Below are 27,057 nucleotides of genomic sequence, written 5' to 3'. Positions count from 1 at the left end.
GCCTTGACTACAGTTCCCATGAGATCAGGGAGTTCTGTGTCCTATGAGGAGAAAGTCGGGCAATACGTAAGAATGTAACCCTGGACTTCAGGAGAGTCAACTTTGACTTCTGCAGGGATTTTCTTGGAAGAATCCCATGCAACCAGGCCCTAGAAGGAAGTGAGGTCCAAAAGAGCTAGTTAATATTCAAGGATCCTGCAGGCTTGTGAGTGATGCATCACAATGGAAAAGAAATTGAGGATGGGGAGCAGACCTGCATGTTGTTTCTATTCTACTACAAAATCCTTAGGAACAAATAAAATCCAGGCCCTCAGTTCTCCTGTGGCATTTTTTATTTGCAGCGCAGTTTAGATGGGGATAATCAAACCTTCTGTGTGTTTCATCACATTTTCTTGCTCAGCCAGAGGGTGAGTAAATAAGACAGAGATACATTTTATGTTTATAATGTTTCAAAGCTCTAAATTTTACCTTTAATTTCGAGCAATCAAGTCATATTTGTGTTCATCCAACAGCTGTTCAGTGTGTCTTTGGTGAGGAAGGTATTTGTCCATCTGGGAGTACAGACCAAGTTTCTGTAACATAAACCAAAAAGATTTTTTATATTTACTATTAAGAAGAGTTCTTAAGGCTTATTTAGTTACCCGAACAAGATATCTTGCTTTGTTTAATGACTGTCTTCTGGCTGTATCTTAGGTCTGTTTCTTCACTGGGGATTTATGTAATTAACATTTCATTTAAAATTCAACATGATTGTTTTGCTTTACACTTGGTACCTTATCAGGAAAGTGAATTTAAAGAAAAAAGGCAAATTTTGAGATATTTACCCTTACTATTATTTCTTTAGTTGAACTGTTATTGAACACAATCCTTCCTCCTGTGCAACAGTGTTCAAAATGTTGATCAAACTTTGGTCAAGTGTTTAATCTTGAAAAAAATGTCTCTGATCCTCCAAGAGTTCAGTAATGCTCCTCCTCTACTCAGTCACTGCAGTCACTTTCTCGATTACTCCATTCTGATGACACTTGTTAGTAGATGTGTGAGATTCCATGACCACAAAGCCTGTTATTTAGGATAAAAGGCTATCACATGTTTTAACAAAGAAGCTAATGAAACAGAGCTTTGATAAGTATCTGTTCTATTACTTTGAACAGACTGATCTGTATAATGTGTTAATTATTGAGGGACAGAAGGGACAAATTATGTCTTGGAGCCCTACTTGGATAGAAAGTTGGTATCACTCTCTCTTTGTCAAAGACTTTTTCCAAATGAAGGAAGGAACATTAATTCAGGACCACTAAGTTTTCTGTTGAGGTGACTATTAAAATACACTTTCATTACTATTTTCATTTTCCCTGCATTTGGGGTGGGAACACCACTGATTAGGGGATTTCTGACTTCAGAGGAAAGATAGCAGAGTTGATGAAGACATGTAAATGCCAAGGATAAACCAAATGTGCTTACAATTAACCAGTCTGTTCGTCCTTGCTTCTTTGCTGATCAGTGATACAGCTTTAAGTATTAGAAAAACTCAGCCTTGAATTTACAGCTTCAAGGCTTAAGTAGACAGAGCTTCCTCTAAATTGTATTGGAGCTTAAAGAGCAATTATAAATCATATGTTAAATTACATTACAATCTCTTTGCATACATGGAATATTCCAGCTTGCATAATCAATATGAAAGATAGAGATAGCTTTAGTGTAAACAATGAAATCTCAAATATAACAGTTAATTCAGCCAACACAAGAAGCACAGTCAAAACAGCACTCCTTAAGTGCCAGCTGCAGCAATGGATTGCTTAAGAACCAATTTATCCTCAGCACATTTCACTCACATTTAACAAGTTTTATTTAAGAGAGAAATAAGATAAAATGCTCCATTTGCAGGATTTATGTGAAGAAGAATGGGGTGAAACTATGCCTTTAGTATAGAATGGAACCCTGCTGTCACTGGATTTTGCAAGCACGGGATAAAAATATGGTCTTTGCCCTGGTGATCATACATGTTGCCCATAGAGGCTGTGGATTTTCCGTCCATGTAAATATTCAGATCCTGACCAGACACTATCCTGCACAATCTATTGTAGATGACCCTTCTTGAGCGATGAGTTTAACTACGTGATCAGGCAACCTGATCTTGTGCCTAATTTAGTATGTTGGCAGCCCCACTTGTGGCAGGGAGGTTGTAATTTGATGAATTTTGAGGTCCCTTCCTGCATCACTACATCCTTATTGCTAAACTGTAGATAGGTTCAAAGGCTGGACTACTGTGTGGATAAGTAATTGATTGGATGGTCATAGCCAGGTGGTTCTTGTCAGTGTCTCTATGTTCAGGTGGAGGATGGTCACGAATGATGTCCCCCAGGGGTCTGTCCTGGGACCAGTGCTCTTCAACACCTTTATCAATTACATAGACATTGGGATAGAGTGTACTCTCAGCAAGCTTTCTGATGACACCAAGCTGAATTGTGCTGGAGCTCATTCTCTAAAAGTGTATACCTAGCACTCATATATAAGGAGAAAAACAAGTATCTGTTCTAAGAGAATAAAATCTACAAAGTATCTTAAATTCTCTTGGGAAGATTTAAGGGAAGAAGAAACATTTGGGTGGGATTTTCTAATTGGGGGGAATAATTCTGAGTTGGCCTTCAATGGAAAATATATGGGAACTGGAAGCAGACCTGTGGAATATTCCTTTTTCAGAAGATGCAGTTATTCTACTGCAAACAGGTAGAATGAAGTGAGACCAAGAAATAAAAGTTAAATAACAAAAAGATTAACTTTAATTTGCCCTAATTAACCTGGGGATAAATTGGTCTCTGCAACTATATTCTGCCAACACATTATGGTTTTTAGAGGTTATTTTTATTGGCCAATCCATCTTCACTTCGACTTTCTTCCTCAAGTCCTCATTACTATTCCACAGCTCAATAGATTTTTTTTTCCCCACTGGACACGTTAAGTGGAGGAAAAATAAAATGGATCAATACAGCGACTCAATTAATTCCTCATCTTAAATTCTAATAAAATCAATTTGGAGAAGTGGCGTATCATTAAGCTTACATCATAATGCAGTAATTGGAAACAACTTTCATCTTGCCAATTCCTTTGAAGATTTTAACAGCAATCAATTAAACATGCCTTGCTTCTCCATTAAAGACTTTCAAAATGGAAATTGGATGAGAAGTTAAAGATAAACTGGGTGATTACACAATCTTACCACACATCCCCATTTCAAGTATTCACCCCAAAATGTGCAAACTCACCATTTAGATGTTAGCTTAATTCCCCTCACCACAGTAACCAACAGTTAAGTTTTCCTTTAATAGACAGAATTGTGAAGCCCTTTGTAATCTGTGTGTTTACTGAATGGAAATTTTGATGTAGCTCATTGTGATCAATCATGTTTTAGGTTTACATGCAGATGCTCTTGGGAGTTTAGCCACTTGTGTATTAAAAGGATGCAATTTAAGATTCAATGTTTGCTATTTAAAATAAATTTAAAATGTATTTTTTATTTTAGTGAAGAAATTTCATATGACTCCTTAAACTGCATCATCCTGATGCAGAGATGTCAATGTTGCAATCTCTGCACCTAGTGAAGTCCCAGCAGGACTGAGTAGACCACTCACCTGCACACCACCATCTCTGTATTAGCACCTCACGCTACCAGAGCCAGAGCTTGGGTTTTATTTTCAGTTTTGCTAAATTGCTCATATCTTACATATAAATGTTTGCAAAACAAACCATCATAATCAGATCAGAGATACTGCCACTGAGATAATCATATTTTTTTTTACCAATGCTAAACACTGAGTACTACTTATTTTCCAGTTCACAACACGTTCTTTTCATGTTATTCTTATTCTCTTTTTTTAACTATATATCCCTTCTATAGGGAAAGAAAAAGAAAGGAGCCACATTTAAGTAAAAATATCTTCCAAGAATTGAACAACCTGTTCTTTAGTCCATGTCATTGAAATTTTTTGGATAAATCTTTTTTAGAATATGTCATTGTGCCAACCTCATTGTGCCAACATTGGCAGTCAGTCTGAGTATTGATTAAAATATGAAATGCTATAATTAAAGTTCATTGGAATTAAATTTCAGAAGAAAGATGAACTTTTGTTGGAAATGTAAACTCAACTTTTCTCTTAAAATCTTTAAAATTCTTTCTTCATCATTTCATGAAATATTAGTATGTGACGACAATTCTAATTTTAAGTTTTCCTGAATTTTTTTTATTTTTTTTTTTTTTTTTGCATTTCAAATAGCAGGTGAGGAATGAGTTAGGAAAGTGTTTTAAGAAAAAGGGATTTAATGCTGGGAGTGAGCTGGGATTGTTGAGTGTGGAGGAGGCTCAAGGGAGACATTATTGCTTTCTATAATTACCTGAAGGGAGATTGTTGTGAGCTGGGTGTCAGCTTCTTCTCTCATGTAACTGGTGATAGGACTAAAGGGAATGGCTTCAAGCTGCACCAGGGCAGGTTCAGGCTGGAAGTTAGGAAATACTAATCTGAAAGAGTGGTCAGGCAGTGGAATGGGCTGCCCAGGGTGGTGGTGGTGGTGTTCAATGAATGTTTGGACTCTGTGTTGAGGGTCATGGTTTAGTGAGAACTATCAGTGATGGGTGGACGGTTGGACTGGATGATCTTTTTCAACCTTGGCTATTCTGTGATCTGAGAATGCAGTGATAGAGAGGGGAAATGACAAGAGACAAAGAGGCAGCAGAAGGATCTATCTTTTATAAAATTTTCAGAAATCAGCAATTGAATTAACTTAGCCTGTCCTTCAAGTGGATTTTATCTGTATCTCTCTTTTTCCATGGAAGAACCAAATGGTTGTATTGCTTGAGCACTGTTATTTTCACTCAAATGAATACTGTATCTTTACTTTTAAAAACTGCCCTAGACACCCACAGGTCTATAGGCAAGCCTGTAGTACAAGAGTATGTAGATGTCTGACAAGCCAGTTCTACACAGGTGCCAAGGAGAAATATGCAGAAGGGTCTTGTGGAAAATGCATTGTAAGTCATCAAGAAGGCAAGAAAATTCGAATCAGTGGTGGGTTTTTTTTTCTGGAAATAAGCTGCTAGCTGTAAAGAAACCCAACTATCTGTTTGGTGAGGCACTGGAAGAGGTTGTCCAGAGAAACTGTAGATTCCCCATACTTGGAGGCATTCAATGCCAGGTTGGATGGAGTCGTGGGCAGCTTACCTGATGGGTGGCAATGCTACCCACAAGAGGGAAGCTGGAACTAAATGGTATTTAAGGTCCATTCCAATCCAAGCCAATCCATCCCAAACCATTGACTCTATGATTCTGTGATATGATCTACCAAAGGAAAAGAGCAAGATAGTAATGGTTTGTGGGAATTGAATCATTTTCAAAATAGAAAACGTGGGACATTGTAGAGGATTTCCAGATATTTCTAAGTAAGTTGCCACCGTCTGTGCTGCAGACATGTGAAACAAAGATGCAGTGGGAAATGGAACCACTCACTATAATCTGATACAAGAGAGATCTGGGATAATTCCTGGGGACCTCTAGAAAGAAACAGCAAAAAAGTGACCATACCCGTGGCAGGCTCATCACTGAGTTAGTACTTTCAGGATGGAGGATAGATAGTTGTTTACTCATAAACTTTTGCAAAAATTAATTAAACCAAATTAGTATTCAGTTCAGTTAACCTTGGTACTCAGGCAGGGGTGCATTTGTCATTCATTAAGTCTGGAAGAAACCATTTGCTTGGAGCCATGCCCCACTGCCCTGAGGAGCTCGTTCCATGCCCACTGCCCACTAGTGAAGAACCGTTTCCTAACCCCCACCTGACCCAGAGGAGTCACCAGAGAGTAGAGCTCAGCATTGCCCCTCCATTCTCTCTAGCTGCCATAAGGCCTCCTCTCAGCTCCTCTGCTCTGAACAAACCAAGGGTTCTCACCTGCTCCTCATTCATTTACTCCTTTAGACCCTTCACATGATATATCCTGTATTTAGGTGCGAGATGGGAAGCTGTAAACTCCCATGGCACCAATAGCATGATCTTTCCAACAGGAAAAACAGAGGAATTGTCTGGGCTTGAGGTTCATACTGAATGCTGTGTTGACAATTTGGCTGAACACATCCTGACACTGAAAACCATTATATATTGAGGAAGGGACAGTTGAAAAATACTGCTAATTTGCAGAGAAAATAATTGGAGATCTGATATACAATGTTTCGTGCATCTATTCAAGAATTGCAATCTAAGTGGCCTAATGGTACCATCAGTCACTGTGGACACTAGGAGAGGGCAAGATAAGGCTGATTCAAAATATAAAGCCATAAATATCCAAGGAATGCTTACCTTTCAGTTATCTGCTGTGGAATATTCACCAGAGTCAGAATTTCATGCTGACACCCCTAAAGAATTTTGTAACTGAGCTCCTGAGCTACCAGCTATCCTTTTGTTATGCTCAGGAGAGAAATCGAGCATGAAGGAAAGATTATTTGAAACTACAAAGAAATACCCATGTTTCTTGCTGAGTGCTTTACATTCCTGCTGATGACCAAAGTACCTTGCAAGTGCTCTGTAAGACTGTTGTATTCCCAGCCAGATTTCTGGGGTTTCACTAGCAAAGAAGTTCAAGAAGTCTACTGCTCATTAGCTGAAAGGCACTTCAAATATTAAAACAGAAGCCTTGCAGGATGCTAGTTTTCTAATGCTTAAAAGTCCCACATGTGCTGTTTTACACCTTTAAGGCATAGGAAAATTCATATAACAGCGTCCGATTAGAAGACTTCTATATTTAATGTATGTAATGTAAATACATAACATAACCTTGCACATCTATATTGCCTTCTTGTGACTACAGCCAGAATCCTGTCTTTCCAAAGAAACGAGAGTACAGGAAAAACAAAGAACGAAGATATCAGGGAGAGCGGAAATAAAATAGAGTATTTGAGAAAGGAAAGGAAAACTGTCAAAGAATTTAATTTCATAACACTGTTTGTAAATAAAGCAAATATCTACCAAATATATATATATATATATAAAACATGAATAGGGAACATAGATAATTTCCTTCAGTAGAAGTGTGTAAGAAAAGGATAAACTGGCATGGCATTAATCCAAGTCAATATCCTCTTGAAGGAAACAGCTTGACTGGATAAGCCCTCAAAAATCTTTTCTAGTCCAGTATTCCTGCAGCATTCTCACACTCTCTTCAGTTCTATATGCTAGTTAAAAAAGCTGAAGCTGCACAACAGGAATGTGACACATCTGGTTTCCAGAAGAGGTAGGAGTTCCTCCATGCAGGAACTAAAGGAGACAACAGAGGATATTTTCTGCCAAGCTCCAACAAGCCATTCTGAACAGGGCAACTGACAACACTGTGACATGAACATGTGGTCATAATTCAGCCCTTGGGTCAACTAAACTTTGTCTTTCACAACCATGATCTCGTGGCTAAGATGCTACATTCATTTAGGGAAAGATGTTGCATGCAGATTCTAAGATGAAATTTTGGTTTGTTGCCCCCATGGCAGTCCAGGCATAAGGATCAGATTTGTTTTGTGTTGCTTTCTTCTTAAGAGAACAATTTATGCTCTGTCTACTTTCTGCACATGCCAGGAGATGGCTTAGTTAACAGCCATTCAGAGGGTGCCAAACTATAAAAATACTAAATATTATAAATTGCTCTTATTTATGCTTCCCATGATATTCACCAAGCAGCATAGTATCCCTTCTGTTGTCTCTTACAGCCATGCAGTGACTAAGAGGAACTTTCATAGGTCACCTGGTGGTATCTTTAGCCAGGTTTGTTGGATTAGATCTTTATCTGAGAGGCTCCCACTCAAACTGGAGTTGTATTGAATATCAGGTGATTACTCATCAAGTAGTTAAGCCCTTATTATGCTCAAACTCATCTTTCTCATCAGTGGTGGCCTATAAATGTCACATATCACAGAATCACAGAATCACAGAATTACCCGGGTTGGAAGGGACCTCAAGGATCATGTAGTTCCAACCCCCCTGGCCAATATATACATATATAGCTTACCATTAACATGGTCTGTTTAAAAACCAAACCACTTTGAAGAGCAGTTTGTTAGTGTCGTTAAATTCTTTACTCTTTTATGAGGGTATGTTTGTGTATGATTTACCTCATGAAGCCTCATTAGGCTTGCACAAAAACTAATTTGGCTGAGGCTGAGAAGAACAAATGGCTTCATGTCTCCCTAGTAGACAGTTTTCCTCCTTCACTCTGTCACCTTCTCCATTCTTACTGGTTTTAGATGCTGTAGTATGTTGCTTCTTTCTAGGGCTGAGAACTAATTTAGTATAACAGTACCAGTCTTCGCAATGGAAAACAAGCACAGAACCAGCTCTGTTATGTGGAGGGGACAACTTGCTGCACATCTTAAGTGTCTTCAGTGGGCATCTCAGCTGGGAGTAATGCTCCCTTGCCATCAAACTCTGGGTTAGCCTTCGGAGCCTGATCTACAAATCTCGGATGGGATGAGGACAGGCTGGAATTCTGTAGCAGTGGCTGCTTTTCTTGGGGAGAAAGAAATAAGTGGATCAAAAAACACAAGTGAGAAGTGGCAATGATGGACATGGCATAGTGGGCATGGTGGTGATGGGTTGATGATTGGACTAGATGGTCCTTGTCATCTTTTCCAATCTTAATGATTTTATAATTCTAAATTGCCCACTTTCTTCACAAATCAAGCATCTGTATGATTTGTGCACATGGGGTCTTCAACCCCAGCAGCAACCAGGACTTCAAGAGAAGCCTCTAGTTCTCCCAAAACTCTCACAAAGTCTCAAGAGTATCAAGAATAGAAGAAAGTGCAAGAAATCTACTTTTGCCTGTTGTTAGTTGTTGCAGGCTATCCTATGGCTAACAAAAAGAGTTTGTGATTAAGATGGGAAGTTGTTATTGACTCTTCTCATAATTATCTATGTATCACTGAAAGCATAAAGACCAGTGAAAATATTTGTTAGTACTTATTTTGTACACTAAAACAGCCATGGGAACTTCACCGTTTTCTGAGATGACAGGAAAAATAACAGACATCTCATTCTGTGTGCTGAGACTGTTGCATTGTGCATTACAATTACTCCTGTCAGCAAAAACATCTTATCATGTGTTTACTAAGAATGAACAGCTCACCTAGACTGACCCCTGATTTCCTTCTCCTTTCCTTTATCAGTGCAGTTGGCAGAAATATTGTTGATTTTCTTCTTGAGTTCTGCTATTGATTTGAATTAAGTGCCTGTGTTTGAGGAGGAGCTGAATAGGGAGAAAAATAATCAGACCGTATCTCCAAGCAGGCACCTGCTGCTTTCCCCTTTCCCTGACTTAATGCTGGAGACTGAAATACATCAAAAGGATCATCAATTCTCTTTAGAGGGCAAAATAAGAGTTTAAAATCCAAATCAGAACTGGGTACTGAAGACAGGAGAACAAAGTTCTTATTTTTCTGCAGTGCAGAGTTTACAGTCCCATGTAGTTTCCAGATGGAATTCAGTCTCATCTTCTCAACTGTCTTTTCCAGAAAAAAAAGAAACTTCTGCTTAAATTAGACAGATGTAATTATGCTAAATTGTGCAGAGGTAAATGAGACTCAGTCATGCATGAGGGTCTTAGAAGACAAAAAAAAAAAAAGTGGGGCCGATTTTGTGGTTTCCATGGAATTAGTCTTCACGTCAATCAGTTTGATCTAAAAAGCTGGGCTGATAAGTCTTTTAGGGTTTTATTATTATAGCATCAGGAAATTGCGATGACTTGAGAGGCTATCCACAATTCAAAAACACTTTTACATTCTCAGACATTTTTTTTTCTTTTTTTTCAGACTTTCAGAAAAGAAGAAAAAAAATATCAGAAATTGAAAGTGCCTGTCTTCTGTTTGCTGTCCATTTTCTGACTCTTGTTGTAAATGTTGCCAATTGATTAAGTGCTGCTTTTATTTTTTCTTATTATTTTTTCAAGAGCTGTCAGAAGTCCTGGCTTCTCACCACCATCATTACCTGCAGCTTCTTTGAGTGCTATTAATTAGAATAGAGAAGGCATCTTCTATATGACTAGTGGCTAGAGGTCTGGAAGGAGAGATGAAACACAAATGGATCTCTAGAGAAGCAGAGTATGGGGAATAGAGCTGTAGCATAACCAGAAATAGAAAACTCTATAAAAGTATGTGAAGGCTGTAAAATGAACAAATATATATAGGAATGAAGGACATTTGATGGCAGTGCTGATGGGACACTGGAGATAGGAATTAGAAGGAGTGGTGAAGGATGATGCCTCACATCAGGTACCACTGACAGGAGCTTGACTACATCTTCTCTGCACCTTCCCTTCAGGTATTTATGGACATGTGTGAGAGCCTCCTGAGCCCCTTTTCTCTAGGATGATCAGTCCCAGCTCCCTCAGCTTCAGCCCTCTTAGGAGAGGTGCTCCAGTCTCTACACCATCTTGATGACCCTCCATTGGACACTCTCCATTACATATAAAATAATACTGGACACAATAATAATACAAGTGTGGCCTTACCAGTGCAGAGTAGAAAGCTCTCTAGATGAGCTGGCAATACTTTACCTACAGCAGCCAAGAATACCTTTCTTGGCTTTCTTACTGGTGAGGGAACATTGCTGGATCTTGTTCAGCCTGGTGCCCATCAGGATCCCCAGGTCCTTCTCTGCAGAACTGCTTCCAGCTGGTGGATTCCAACATGTCCTAATGGCTGGGGTTGTTGCTTCCCAGGTGCAGGACTTTATGCTTCCCCTTAAAGAATTTCATGAGGTTATCTCCTGTACTGGGGCATCAGAAGGAGGTAACCAAGTCATGAGGCATCAGCATGCACAGGAAAATCCCGTAACTTTTATCTGCAGAGAGCAATAACACTGGTAATTCTAGTTTGTGGAAGTGAGTAGGAAAGCCAAGGGCAAGGCTGAGCAAAATCTCTGCCTCCTAGGTTTCCAGGAGACTGGAAGTCAATTGAAATAACCTGTCAGTGTCAGCTTATATACCTCTAGTAAAGTAATAACTGATGAATTTGTGGGGGCAGGAATGGCCAGGGGAGCCTGGGGAGATGTGAAATTTCAACAAAAATAAGTACAGGTCAACCCTCTGAGCCCAGCTTTGAGACTTACCTCTGGAGAACAGTCCTGTATATCTGACAGGCCATTTATACTCCTCTGCTTCCTTCTACCAACAAAACAACTGGGACTTAATAGTCCAGGAAGCACTGCTGTTTTACAGGCAGGAAAGTACAATAGCAGGGGTAAGCACAAGGTTGTGCCTCATAAAGAAATTAGTTGGTGGCCAGAGTATGCCAGGCATTTCCCCATCCAAACTTCATCACATATCAAAAGGAAGCCATGGAGATTTCTTCTATATATTACCACAGCCAGACCCTTTTCTGCTTGTCTCCTTGTCTGCATGTGGCTAGGCTCAGACTGATAATGAGGGCTCTCCCCACTCTATGCTCAGTGCTTTATGCATCACAGGCATTGTCTGGTCTTTGAAGCCACTAAATCTATGCAGGAGCTGTTTTTTTGCACGCTCTCTTGTGCCTATTAGCTCTCTGTGGGCTCAGCTAGAAGCTTCCAGACTGCCCTAAAACTTTTGTCACAGAAAGAAATAAACAGTACTTGTGATTTTTGTCCATAGCATACTGCAAAGAAAAGCAAAAACAGACTTTTTAGTCTTCCAAAACCTGAAAAGGGGAGAAAATGTCCAATTAATAGTGAGGTGAAGCCAAGTTCATTCTGTTTATTAAGCTTAATGAAGTCCTTGGGAGAGGGACTACCAAAACATAAAACATTGAATGTAATGGTATCAGGAGAAGAAAGGAGTGAGACAAATTCAGGTGATGGCAGCTATAGGTCACTAACAGATTAAAAAATGAAGCAAGTTTATATTGGCAAAATTTATCTCTTACTTGTATTATGCCAAAAGAAAGTGCAATGAATATCAACTGTACCACCAACGTGTATTATGCCAAAAGAAAGTGCAATGAATATTAACTGTACCACCAACATGGGGTGACCTCACTTGGCAGTTGTACCTCCGCTTCCTGGTAGAGTCCCTGTAATGAGCATTTTAGATTCTTTTTTATAAATATTGAAGCAATGAGATCTCATCCCACTGTGACTTCCTAGAAAACATGAATGAAAAAGCAGCAATGTTGGGAACATACCCCAAACCCACTGAGGATATTTGCTTCTCTCAGAGTAGTATCAAACAGAAAAAAAACAAGAATAACTCTAAAAATCTGCCTAAGTTCCACTGTTACTCCAAACCCTATTCAAACCCTTGAACATTTGGGTTTTATTTCCTAACAAACTGCAAATCCTTTCTGCCTTCCTCGGGGTCTTAATGCATCGTGTATTTGTAGCAACAGATTTTCTTTGGGCTAGGTGCATTTTGTTGGCTGTACTGCTCAGGTCAGAGACTATTTTAGATGAATAGAGCCTGTCACTTTTAAAGTAACAGCTGTTACTCACAGAACTGGACATTTTCCAGCTAACCACTGGTATGAACAGAGGAGTAAACAGAATCCATTTAGAAGAGGTAAGAAACTTAGAACTGCTAGAGAGTCGTGACTGTCACAGGGGATGCCTGTCCTCGGAGTAGGAAGGAAGGTCAGGTGGCAGAAGTGTCCTCCCATCTGCTGCTTCTTCAGCAATAACTGTCAACCTTATGCTTTACATCAGTGATTGCTTCAGGTAAATCAAACCTTGGTGCTTCTTGTCTGAAGTAAGCTCACAGAAAAAAAACAGCATAGACAATCTGTTTATCCAAGAAAGCAGAAACTGGAAGAGTTAACTCAGGAAAAGGTGTAAAAACCTCCCTAAGAAGAACCTTCAAATCTTCACTTTTGTAAGGAATGGTGACAGATGTGTTAACCCTTCCATGGAGCAACGAGGCACTTTCAGCATTGAAGAATCATAGAATGGTTGGAAGGAACCTCAAAGATCATCTAGTTCTAACTCTTCTGCCATGGACAGGGTTGCAATGGTGGTTAATGAATCAGAGGGATCAGCTTTTGCACATATGTCGAAATTCTAGAAGTCCATGGAGTGTCACATGAATGCTACTATATGCATGGCAAGACAACAGAATTTGCAGTAACCTGAACTAGCACAAAAAGACATTTGTTTCTGCTTGGAGTTATACTCAATAGGAGACTTCAATGACTGTAGAAAAACTCAGTCCAGCCCATTTTCCTACTGGGAGGTTTTTCTAGTCCATGTCTCCTATAGGATTCGACACTGTGAAAGCATTGAATGAATATGATGGTCCCTGGCAAACAACAACTTTTCTCTCACTGCATGGAGATTTATCTGCCTCCCATAAGAGGCTGGAATTGATGTGTGAAAGACGCACCCACTTCATTCTCCCAGAGACCCATTCCTTACACATTCCTTTAGTTCACTTCATGCAAGTGCCAGAGCAGGTGTTGATTCATAGAGAAAATTCCTTTCTGCCTCACATGAAAGCATTATTAGCTGAAACTGAGCTCTATACAAGACACACTGAAATGGATTGCCAGGCCTCTTTTTCTTCTCCTTTCTCAGAAAATGAACTATCCAGATAGTTTAGAAGGAAAATGTGCTACGAACAAAAGGAACAAAACAAATGATTTTTTGTTTGCTTCACATGTCTTCAGATTCCTCAATTCAAACCACATTCAGGATTTGTTGAAGCTCTCAACACAGTCTTACAGCCACACCTGCTGGGGAAGGCTGTGAAGAAGAGGGTATGCTCAGTTCTGCTCCAATACAACTGACTCAGCAACATGGAATCTGCTCGTCGCATGCAGAGACTGTGTTGGCTTTATGTCATTCCTTTCCTAGTGAGCTCTTTGGAGGCAATGTTGTACCAGATAGGAGTGTGGGTGTCAGTAAGAGGTCCAGAACCATAAGGAAAGTGAATTAATCATAGAATCACAGAATCATTTAGTCCAGCCATTAACCCATCACTGCCATGTCCACTAAACAATGTCCCTCAATGCCACATCTACCTTCTTCTTGAAAACCTCCAAGAATGGTGATTCCACCACTTCCCTGGGCTAATGGTACCATGATACATGGGTGGGATTTGCTATTATATCGTGCAGGCTAGTACAGCAGGGTTATCCTTGGTGTTTCATATACAGAGCTATTGATTTCACAAGTCAACACACTTTGGCCTCAACTTCACTTTGGCCTTCAAAATGAGACAATATCACCTTGGATATGGCTGTGGTAGCTCTGCTATATGGGAAGGAGAGGCAGCAAGAAGAAATTTTCCTTTCTTACTGCCAATGAGCTGCTATCTCCTATGCTGTAAAAGTGAGTAACAATTCCACATAAGTGTATATACATCATTCTTGCTTGACTGTGAGATTCCAAGCAGCTCCATGGAAGAGCTAGGAAAGAGAGCGACGTGGGCAGGAAATGAGGGAGGAGAATTCATCAAGAGGAAGAATGCTAATGTGCAGCTGGAGAGGAAAGTGGTTGAAATAAAACAATAATGGAAACAAGAAAAAATGAGGAGAGAGGGGCTCATAGACTGCATGTGCGTTTATTATTTAACCAAAGAATCCTGTGCATACTGATAATAGTGTTGGCTGGTCTTCATCAGATCATTGCCCAGCAGGAACTAAAATGAAGCAACCAGACCATTTCATAAGGACCATCAGCAGTGCTGCCACATTTTCTCACTGGGAATTTAAATCTTTATAAAATCATAGCTCATGGAGAGGTCTGTTATCTGTTCATCTTATTTATGTCTTGATTGTGCAGGTGAATGCAGGTGGCAACTGAGTTGTCACTGGGCTGGAGCCATCCATCTATCCACCTGTCCCTCCACACAGTAGAATGTATGCTCATGTCCTTCTGTTATCTCATGTCCTGTTATATCCATCGTGTATGCAACACCTACTCTTCTTTCAATGCACGTTCGAGCACACGGCTCCTCACACCAACACACTGCCTTTGAGCTTTCATTATGTTCCACCATCCATCACATCTGTCCCACAGATCCCTCTTTCCTACACTGACTTCATGTCCACCTTCCAGCATCCTTTCAATCACTCAAAGAGTTCAGGAGCTATCACACCAGATCCAAATTATTCTCAGTAATGCCTAAATCCCTCAGACTCCCCAACAATAAACTTGGATTCCCAAAGCCAGATCTGGGAGATGGCAGAAAGGCACCAAAGTAAGGAGACATGATTTGGAAAGGGAAAAGTGATCTAAATAAAGCTACAAAATCAACAAGATGTCTTATCTTCTGCACTTCAAAGTCTGTGGGATGTTTGTCTTTTTTTTTCTCCTAACACACACATTTTTTTCTCATTGCCATTGCTGACATATTCTCAACAAAATGCTTTCATAACTTCCTTGCTTCCTAAGTGCTTTTTTTGTTATGAGATCTAATGAGTGCCTAGGAAACCTCTTAAACCACTATCAAATAAAGAAATCTATCTAAAGATGTCTTTTCTTAGGAAACAGCATGTGCCCAGTCTAAAACGGGTCTGTGCTACAAAAACAACTTCAAATAAGCTCGACTACCTTGACTCAGAAGTTGTTGGCTTCAGGTATACTGAGTAACAGGGAACAAAGACAACATGTACAGCTTGGCACAAGGCATCTAGTTTGACAGTTCACACACTATTTAGACATCATTTCCCCAGGCTTTCTTCTCCTTCTTCCTCAAACAGACATACCTCCAGATAATACATGTTCTAGGGTTGACCAAATAGCATTACTACACTTCTTGTTATGGAAGGAAGGTGCATACCACCCAGCTATCCATTAGCATATGGTAATTTAAGCATTACTATCCTAGCATCGCAGCACGTTCTTTCAGGCTCACACAAAATTGTTCACTTTGATGCCAAAAAGCACCAAAGCAACAAATATTTCCTTTCGTACAGTATTGTTGGACTTGATTCTGTGGTCTTTTTTTTCTGAAAGTGGCTCTTTCAAACAAGATCCTGAAACCAGTCAAGTCTGTATATTGGGAGGGGGTGGAGTGAAGCAGCTACATTGGTTAAAGGGACAATGATAAAAACTATGCATGAGTCCAGCCATTATTTATGCCTTTTCCAGTTTAAATCCAAGAGATGCCTCAGGAGAACAGCCACCCAGCAGAGCACTGGCAGGTCACAAAACTCTTTTATGTGCAGAAACAATTCAGGCACTTCAGAGCTCTATGCTGCTTTCCCTGCATCTGGGAGAGGAAGGCAAGATCCTGCTAGTTGTCTGCTGGCTGTAGTGAGATCGTACGTACACATCTATGCTTAATGATAAATACAGATGTTTATCATTACCTGTTTAATACCTATATATAGATGTTTATCATTACCTGTTTAATACCTATTAAACAGGTCAAGGTGAAGGTATTAAACAGGTCAAGAGTGAAGAGAGACAGTATACTACATGCAGATCAAAAATCATGAGCTCAGACTGCCCGAAGCACTACAGTTTTGATTCCTTCCACTAACAGTAACTGATGACATGCACCAAAACTGTATCAGAAATTGGCTTTGATGATTTTTGTGGGTCCCTTCCAACTCAAGATATTCTATGATTACTTGACCCTAATTGGGTATTTCTATGGTTGCCCATCACCCAATCACTTGAGAAAAAGTTCAGACTTAAAGAAATATCACAGGACTACATTTCTGTATGGCAACCCCAATAGATCCAATCACTGCCCTCACACCCATCTCCTGCTTTTTCATCCTTGTTCCCTGCTTGCTTGCCCTTTGGTGGCCCCAGGGTTATTTCTCTTTCTTACCTACTCAGTCCTACTCCCAGCTCTTGTTCTTAGCAAATTCCACTCATTTTGCTGACCCTTTCCAGACACATAGGGTTCCTACCTTGCCCTTCAGTCCATTGCATCCCATGTGATGTCTTCATCTCAGCTTCAATATCTCAGCGTTTCTTTAATTGTAAGTCCAAAAGCAACTGACTATGCTCTGATTAGCAGCTTCATCCAGAGACATCCCCTTTGCAATTCATGCACTTAATGCTGTATAAGCAAGCAGAGTAAAAGCAATTCCAGCTGTTTGCAAATTACAAGCTTTAAATTTGAGTAGTTGTTGAGGCAAGGTATCACTACTTTCCACTGAAAAGCAAAATCTGATTTCTTTGGCTTTCTGCATATGTTTTCACTGAAATTTTAGTTTCCAAAACTAGCTCCAGCCAGGCTCATTTTGTAGCTTATATGTGGCTTTGAGCTCAGGAGAGGACATAGATTTTAGTACTGCCTCTTCTGTACTCCTATGCCTGGAATTAAATTATTGCAGTTTTTCATGCATAAAGCTCCGAGACTTCCAACCTGTGACTTCTTCATTAAGAATAGCTGCTTAAATGAATTAATTAGAGCTTTAGGATATGGAATTCCACCATGCAAACAACAAAAATGTTGCACAGGAAAGATCTTTTGAGGACAGCCTTGGACTCCAGCCTTTACTGGAGGACTGTAATATGTGAAGCATAACAAGGAAATGGGAATTTTGACTTTTCTTACAAGAATTTTAACTCTTGTTTTCTCTATCAAGGCAGAACTTTCGTCAGAATCCACCAATACTGCCCTACTCTGGCCTTCTCTTATTCATGAGGATGATCTGAGTACTAACTGCTGTAATTTTTATAATAGATTCTTACATACAATAGTGGGATTCCCACCAGCAGAAATCCATACTGAGTGATAAGGCAGCATTTCAGGATGATCACAGAAGCTGAGTAGTATATATGCCTCATAATCAGGAAAAGCATATATAGTAAAAAGAGAAGGCAAGGACCAAGGAGATGAAAACAACAAACGCTAGCCTTAAGGACAGTCTACAAAGCATCTGTGTTACATTATGTGCAGAAAGTAAATGAGGTAGTTGATCTCCATCTCACAGAATATATCTGTGCAAAAGGAGTATGTACAGCTAAGTGACTTCCAAGGGAGCAGGAACAGTTAACAGAAAAACAATCTCATAGGCACTTCCTTCCTCAGCCAGCTTTGTGTTTTGCTGGACTCCATGCATGCACGCAGACAGGAGTTGCGCTGTAGCTACAGTTCAGTGGGATGACACACAAGTTTTTGGGTAACTGAAATGAGCATTAGTAGCAATTCTAGTTTAGTAGATGTCCATGTTCATTTAATAAAATAGACATGAGACATGATATACATTTCTGACCAGTGTTTAGCCTGTGATTGAGTTACCTGAAAAGAAAAGAGGGCTGGCACTATACAGGACATAAAGAGATGCTTCAAGGTCCACAAACATAATTTTAGAAAAAGAAGTAAATAATGATCGCATTTTCCCTCCATGAGTGAGCAAACAGATGGAAAGTGATGCAGAAGCTTCAGAAGGGAAAATTATCAAGTCATGCTCCAAAGAAAAAAGCTCTAAGATCCACTTGGATGAATCTCATTGGTTTATCAAACAGTGACAGCCCTACAAGCTGTGTGAAATCCTGCTTTGTTTGATGGAACTTTGTCTTTTTTCTTTTGCTATTTTATCCACTGTTTTTTCCTGATTTTCTTGCAGGAAGAATCCCAGTATGGCTTCTCCCCAGCTCCTTTCCATGTCAAAGCTGAATAACAATATGTGATCTGAAATACAGCAGTTTCCTAAGCAGCATTCACCTTGATGCTCTGGACTCCCCTGAAACTTGTCATGCTCTATGACTGAATTTTGTTCTTCATGTAACAAGCAGTAGGCACTCATCAATCAAGAAAACACCACTGGTAACGTCCTCCTCAATGAATGCTGTACCAATGAAAAAGTTTGTGCTGTGGCAATGTGCCCGTCTGCATCGATCCTTTTTTCCTCTCATCCTAAAATCCAGTTCCTGTTTTCAGAAAGCATGCATATGCACAGACCTTTGATCATACTGTAAAGGTGAACTTTCAGTCTTCAAGAGGTCTGGACATAAGGAAAAGGTTTTTTACACTAACAGTAGAGAAGCACAGGAGCAAGTTGTGTAGGGAGCTGGTGGGAGCCCTATCCTTGCAAGATCAGGCTGGATGGGGCTCTGAGCAACCTGATCGAGCTGTAGATTTCCCTGTTCATTTCAGGGGAGTTGGGATAGCTGACTTCTAATGGTTCTTTCCAACAGAAACAATTCTATGATTCTATGATTCTAGGTCTTATAGGTTGTGGTATGAAAATTTCTAAGGAGAAAATGCTTCCCAAACAGCTCAAGCACTCAAAACTAAGCAAATGGAAGTTTTCCAGAGTGACCATATTTCCATCCCAGGCTTATTCGACTTGAAAGCTGATGGAACAGGAATTCATGGCTGACACATGGCCTGCTCACAAAAGACTACTTTCCATGTTGATCCAACATGGAACAGCACTGTCTTGCAATTTAGCTGCCTTCTCTCTTGGTAGCTTGCCTTTCTCAGCACCTGCTTGAAGAACTATGAATTTGACTTTCCAGCCACATTATCTACACAGAATCTTTTCCTGAAGCCTCAGACTCATCTTCTCAGACCATCCAGTATCAACTGATTACTGTTTCTGGTGGTTTTCCAAACAACATTAAGCATAGAGCTTTTGTAAATGCAGAGGGTTGACAGTGTATGTTCTTGGCTGTGGTGGCACTGTTTGCACTCTTCTCAAACTTCTTATTCTAATGAATTCATTTCTATAAAGGGCTCATTTAAGAGCAAATTCTCATTAGAAAACATATTTTGGAGATGTACTCATTACATGCAATATCAGGTAGGGGATAAGATTACCTCACACTTAAGAATGCTTTTGATACATTTAAGACAGGATAAATATCAATTCTCAAGCATAAACAGCAGAACAACAGAGATGATTTCATTGCTAGGAAAAAATCCTGGAAGTAAGAAAAAATAACTAAATACAAACCAACCAGCATGTGTTTTGTCAGATGTAATCAGGAAGGAACAATATTTTCTTTCTGAGGGTGTAAGAGAATATTAAATATAATGAAAAGAGTTGGGTTTCGTCTGTTCTTTTATCATGAGAATTGCACCTTTTCTTGTGCAACTTGAGGCCATTAGATCTCTTTCATTCTCAAACAGTGGTCCCATCACCTTTCTCAAACTATTTCTATACCAGGGTAATGTCCTTAATCTGTAGTGGCACTAACCCATGGTTCTTTTTTAGTGATATATAAGCACATTTGCTACAGGAAATATAAAAATACTGCCCCACTGTGGTGTAGTCATAGTGTGCTGAGACTCATCTTGGACCACATTACCTGGACCAAGCAACTGAACTAAGTGACAAACATGAGATGCTTCCATGCTCTATCACATGAGTACAGGCCTGAAGAGGGATGACTACATCTCACCCCTTTCTCCCTGGAGCAACCATGCCAGATATTCCCTATTATAGCCCTACCATGTACATATTTAGGACTGATGATCATATTCTTTACCAGAAACATATTGCATAGTTTCACTCTTGTCTGGCAGCTTCAGCAGAGCACTGAGGAAGCAGCCTGAATGAATCTGTTTGAGCATCACATAAATTCTTGGAGGAAAAGGTTATGCAAATATTTCATTTCACAGCAGCAGGCTTTGACCTCAGGGCAACCACTGTGTCTGTGTTGTGTCTGCTAAAGGCTTTCAAGTACATTCAGATCTGGCATGTAAGATTAATAGCCATGTAAAGGGGTTAGGTTTTGTGCAGAAATATTGTTGAAAGGCAGCACAGTGATTTCTCTTACTCAGTAGCTTGTTTGGACAGTGGGAGGATTTCAATATAGCTCCAGCTTCAGTCCAGGTTCCTTCTGCAACAGTCCTACATCCTCCTCCTGGTTTAGCGGGCATGGTGGTGATGACAGTTGGACTAGATTACGTTAGTGACCTTTTCCAACTTTGATGACGTTATGATTCCTCAGAGGCTTTAGGGCACCCCATTCCTCACACAGAAATGTTTAAGGGGAGCAACTACATTCATGTAATCAGACTTCCCTGGCTCATCCTGGATATTGTTCCTTGGCCAGATATTCCTGCCTTAAATCCATTGCTTGTGCTGCAACAAGAGAATTGTAATCACCATCTCAGGGCCTTTCAGTGGATTTTTTTAAGTTCTGGCTGGAGTATGACTGCAAGAAATTGAAGCTCAAAATGCCTTTCACAACAGATCAGCTGTAGACCCACATACTGTTCAAACCATATATTAGTTGAACAAGACCCAGTATAATTTGAGAACAGTTATTGAGGTCTAGGCCAACATGCAGTAATGATTTTCCAGCTTAGGGCTTCCTCTGACAGAGCTACAGTCTTTACTTGCAATGGTTTTTGGTGGATTTTTCCCCCTTTTTAATTCATTTTCTGCTGTCTGGATCCACCTGGACTCCTGGCATCCTCACTGTCCCCTGGCAAGAAATACAGAATGTTAATAAAAAGACTATAGAAAGAAATAAAAGAAAATTATTTTTGAAGTGCAAACACTGAGACCTTTCCTCAGTCCCATTATTCACCTGATTTACCACGGGCTTTTATGTCATTCAAATTGGCAAAGGGTATTTCTGTTCCACTCACATCCTTGTCCTCAGACCTGGGTGATCCCACCTATTTGAACAGATTTATCTTTCTTTTCCAACTCTTGTTTATCTGTTTCCTGTTGAAGTGACAATCTTGCTATTCATCTTAATTAAAACAAGCCGTCTGCAGTGCATTCTGTTTCAAGAAGTGTGTACACAGATGCGAGAATTATAACAAAATTTAAGTAAGAATAACCTCAATAAATCCTCTTATCCAACATCCTGCTCAAAAAAAGGGCTTTGACATTTTAACAAATTGCCCAGGGTCTAGTTCTATCTTTTTGTTCTTTTTTGGTATCTCCAAGGAAACTCTGCAGCCTATCTGGGCATCCTGTTTCAGTGTTTAAACTAGCATTGATAGGAATGAAATTTTATCAATACATTAATATATTCTGGAACAAATTTGGGATGAGCCAGCCTGGACTTGACTTATGCTGTATCTCTGTTCTTTGTATCTCATTATCAGTAACTCAAAGTAATTCTTCTCAGGGATTTTAATTCCAGGGGCTGTGATTGCTTTCAAATTGATTGTCTATGGTCACTTCTTATTCAGATCTAATTTCAGAACATTTGCCACTGTCTCATGGGCAACAATCTTCCAATCACCTCTTTCAGCTTTTCCGCTTCTTCATGCAAACTTTTTAGTTGTACCACAGAAAACAAAAGTTAATGGAGAAATGGAGAAAACCAGCGATAGGAAGGCACTTTCTACAGTTCTATCCAGAATTACTGGGAAAGAAAGTTTTATACCTTTTTTTTTTCCCTTTCTCCCTTTTTTCTTTCTTGTTTTTAAATCCCCCTTTATCGAGATCTGAAAAATATCCTGCTTTCAGGTTTCCAGATGGCCCCATCTCTATGATTATTTATTGTGTGGACATGAGGAGGCTGGTTGGCAGTAAACAAAGGTCCACAAATTTTCAAAGGAATTCATACCACTTATTGAAAAACTAATTAAGTATCATACAGACTAGATGCATGCTACAGTGATTGCAAATGCTTTGTGTCTCAAATTCCATCATAGCACAGACATCAACTTTATAATTTTAATTTCCTTACACCCATCCTCTCTTCAGTTCCGCCCGAGCAGTTTACTTGGGCTTTTCAAGTGATATAAATTAGCATAAATTGAAATGTCAATATCAGGCAAGAGGAGGAAAGAAAGAAAAAAAAAAAAAACCTCAAAAACTAATCACTCTTGGGAAAACTACGTGTCTTTTTTCAGTTACTTGAAGAGATTTTATTTTTAACTAAGGAAGCACTACCACTTCAAAATGCTACAACCTCAAGAAGTTATAAAGGAAAAGGAAGTGCAGATCATGGCTTAGAATATATGCTGGTCTGTCATTCTTAGTTAGTTTCCCATTCCTAAAGTGCAGGAGTGGATAATTTCACCATTTATAACAGTAGAAGAGATGGAATAGCACGGCACGGAACCTCAGTGAGTGGGCAGTGGCCAATGGTCAACCCAACAATTTCACATCAGTAGCTAAGAGATCACTATGCAACCCTCACTACCAATACAGGCTGGGGGATGGAAAGACAGAGTGTAGCCCTGTTGGAAAATGATGTGGGGTTACTGGTGGATGGGAAGCTGGACATAAGTGAACAATGTGCCTTCAGCACAGAAAGCCAACTGTATCCTAGGCTGCATCAAAATATGCATGACCAGCAAGAATAGAAAAATGATCCCACTCCTCTACTTTGTACTGGTGAGGCCTTGCCTGGAGTACTGCATCCAGATGTGGAGTCCTCTGTACAGGAGAGACATGGACCAGAGATCACCTAGAAGTAGTCCAGAAGAGGGCCAAAAAGATTACAAAGGACCAGGAGCATCTCCTGTATGAGGAAAAGTTGAGTAACATCTATCTGTTCAGCCTGAGGAAAATAAGACTGAGAGGGGATCTGATAAATGTTTATAAATATCTAAAGGGAAGTGGGAGGCAAATGGATGAGGCCAGGCTCTTCTTGGTGGTGTGTAGCAATAGGACAAGGCTTTAAGTAATGGCCTGGAATGTGTACATAGGAAATTCCACACTAACAAGTGGAATAACTTCTTCATGGTTAAAATGATGGAGCACTGGAACAGGTTGCCCAGAGAGGTTGTGGAGTCTCCTGCTATTAGAGATATTCAATACCTATCTGGATACCTATTTTTCTACAAAACCTATTGTAGGGTACCTGCTTTAGCAGTGGGGTTGGACTCCATGATCTCTTGAGGTCCCTTCCAACCCCCGAGATTCTGTGAAGAATGAAGGATATCTCTCTTATTTGAAGTATTTTGAGGCTCATGCAGAAGAAATTAATGCAGTCTCAAAGGATTGTCTATTCCTTTGTCTTTAAATGAACTATGTTCAGATGGTATGTTGGACAGAAGCAGAATGTAGGAAATTACTTGTATCAAGGGAAACTCATTGTGCCAGGTAGAGAGGGTAGGTACTGGAGAAACACAGAGATGATCTCTAACACAGTGAACTTTCCAACTAATGTGATATGGATTACAGACAGAGCATGGTATAATGTTGTGTTTTACAGGAGGTTTTTTAAAAGCCAAGATGCAGCAAGCCAGTGAAATTTCCTGTACCTTCCTAAGTCTTCAGTGAATCTTCCACTTATTGTTACCATCTGTGACATGAAATTAAGTCTAGACAAAACGATTTAGCAAGTCACAAACACATGACTGGGAAGCAAAGGTGCTCCTTCTGTAACTGTATCTGCAAGGAAAAGAGAACAGATGTGTTTCACTGCTGCTCATCAAATATTCTAGAATTTTTAGACCAAAAGTGCTAAATGAGAGCCAAGTGCTAAGATGCATGATGACAGCTAAATTAACAAACTATAACTACGAGCAGCCAGGAAATAAATGGCACGTCTGGAATGAGTTTTCATTTCAAAGCGCAATTGCTTCAAATCAGCTGCAGCACTTTGGCCATGGCTTTTCCAGTCTAGATGGTGTAGTCACTTCTTTTTCATATGACTGTAATGTGATCACAACTGTCTGTGACCTGGTGATCTTCCTACCTGTCATTTGTACTGTCCATCTCCTGTTCCCCATCACACCCTCGAGATTCTCACATCCTAGCATAAAGGGGCTGTAGGTGAGAAGCTTTTATATAGGCATACAGCCTCCAACCATGCAGTCCATACCAAAGGGAGGAGCAGATATCCACAGGTAGCAAGAATCAAGCATTTCAGAGCTGAGCGTTCCATTAATTCAACAATATAGCTACCTAAATGCTCCTCCAGGCTCATTACTTTCCTTGCCTTCAAGGAAATCGGAGACCTTGATGGTATCAATAAATACATTATTACTCTTGTTCAATTACATTCCTGCCTGCTTCTGAGCTGGCTAAAGAAAACCATTCATTGGGTTCAACATTCATAATCTTATTGCTGTTACACAGCCAGCAGCTCAGCTCTGAGGTGGTGCCAGCCATCCCCTCCTTGTGCAAGGTACTGCCTACAACGACAGTCAGAGCACGTCATTATCTGAGAGGCAATGAAGCAATGAATGTATTAAGGATGAGGCGAAAAGATGGTAAAACTGCTGATTACTATTTCTGACAGCCTATGAGCTCAGCTGTAGAAATGCAGCAGCATTAAGGGCAGGAAGGATTCCACTGCTTAATAGTTGCTTTGTGTGGTACAAAGTTTTTCTCTAGTTCTCCTTGGAAAAATAGATGGATTCCTGTTTTCTAAGGCACAGTGCTAAACATCTTTTTATGTACATCCCATTTTTATGCAATACCAAAGTGACATAAATCTGTGTGAGATTCTGTGCTTGTAGAAATAAAATTTCTCAAACTAGGAAACCCGTTCATTTTCCAAACCAAGATATGGTACTGAGGGACATGGTTTAATGGCATAGTGGTGATGGATTGACAGTTGAACTAGATGATCTTAGTGGCCTTTCCAACCTTAGTGATTCTATGATTCTATGAGGACAATTAACTATTGGAGATTAGCGTGATGGGACAAAGGAAAACTGTCCATTACTTGAGCCTCTTAGTCAAAGTTGAATGTCTTTCCAAAAAGAGTGGCTGCAATTCATTAAAGAGAAACCTGAATGATCATAAAACTATGTGGAGCCTCCATAACGTCTCTACACCTGGAGCCTCTGTAAGTGTTCTTTCAGTGAATAACATTTAGAGACTTAGTTCTTGGCATAGAGCATGAACTTTATAAATAAGCAATGGTCTTGATATGTTTTTGCTCAAAAAAAAAAAAAAACCAAAAAATCATATCAGTGTCAAAAATCAGGCATCTTTTAACCATCTGTGAGCAAGCAGGTATTTTATTCTTCTGGCGGAAAATGCAGAAAGCAGCGGGACATGATCAAAATCAAGTGCAGAAAGGGACAAAACGCACCAGTGTCACATAATCCCCTCCAGTTCATTCCTATATTTTGAAGTGGAAGGACCCAAAGTTGAAACTAGATGGTCTATATATAAAGGGTCTATAAGGCCCTTTCCAACTCAAACCATTCTATGACTCTATGACTCCGTATTCCTACCCCACATCTGCTCTGGCTGCTACTGTCTATTACATGGCAAGACCAAGTGTTGGATCCCTTGACAAAAATATTCTTTCCTCAAAATGCTGTAGATAAGGTGGACCATTTGATAACTATTTTGATTTGACTTTTTGATTTGATTTTGCAGACGATCTGATATTTTATCAATAGCAAAAGTTGTCTTTTAGTAGGAAATGGACAAGGAGAATGTTATTCTTGCCTGCGTGAGAACTGCAGCCTTCAACTAATGCAGTTTAAATTTACAAACGTGCTTTGAAGGAATGCCTTGGAACAGGGCCTATCTTTCCTCTGCACAACAAAGACCCATTACTGAGAATGTGCAGTGTAGCAGGAACACTTAATAAATGTGTTAATTAATCAATTTTCTTTAGAAAGGTGTCACAGAGAATGGCTCCCAAAAAAATTCACCTAGGCATTAAGGCTAAGAGGAAGGCTGTGACTGATTGGGTTAAAGAAGAAAATTGCCCAGACACAAAGGACTCCTACAAACTAGCCTAGATTTACCCTTTCTGATTCAAAACACTGTTCTAAATTACCTCACTGGGGCAGATTCATCAGATGGGGACAGATTTACAGTAGCACTTTCCAACAGCACGTACCCATTTCACTCCAAAGAAGCTCCAGTTCTGAGCAGCAATAAAAACTAAATTACATGTATTAAATCCCTTGATTCCACCTTTAAGGATTGCCAGTAACAACATTTTCATAAAAGGAAATTTCTCTCCTAGCTCCAAATCTTTCAATTTCTGTTGGAATTTAAAGTGGGGAATAATTTCTTAAGAAAAGATAACTACCAACGACAGACATTCGTGTTAGGAATGGTTAATGTTTAATAAAATTTTGAATACACCATGCTATATATCAAACACTTCAGACACCACAAACTTGATGAGCATCGTAGAAGAGATATTCCAATTTACTGAATATTCACTCCTATTGCTCCAGAGACTGAGAACTTTCAAAATGCATTGTGTTTTGGGGCTATTTTGTAGGAATTCCTACCATAGGTGATGCTACATCAG

At 39.7% G+C, this 27,057-nt stretch overlaps 1 long non-coding RNA gene across 1 annotated transcript in view; it reads right to left on the bottom strand.

The window, feature by feature from the left end:
- The window catches only part of LOC107310580, a 68,268-nt gene that overhangs the window by 3,559 nt on the left and 37,652 nt on the right, over positions 1-27,057 (bottom strand). The window contains exon 2 of the long non-coding RNA XR_001553644.2: positions 469-572. This is a non-coding gene — a long non-coding RNA (uncharacterized LOC107310580). The remainder of the gene's footprint in view (positions 1-468; positions 573-27,057) is intronic.

Source organism: Coturnix japonica, chromosome 2 (assembly GCF_001577835.2).
Source record: "Coturnix japonica isolate 7356 chromosome 2, Coturnix japonica 2.1, whole genome shotgun sequence".
Classification (NCBI taxonomy): Eukaryota; Metazoa; Chordata; class Aves; order Galliformes; family Phasianidae; genus Coturnix; species Coturnix japonica.
This window is presented reverse-complemented; position numbering and strand designations above follow the sequence as displayed.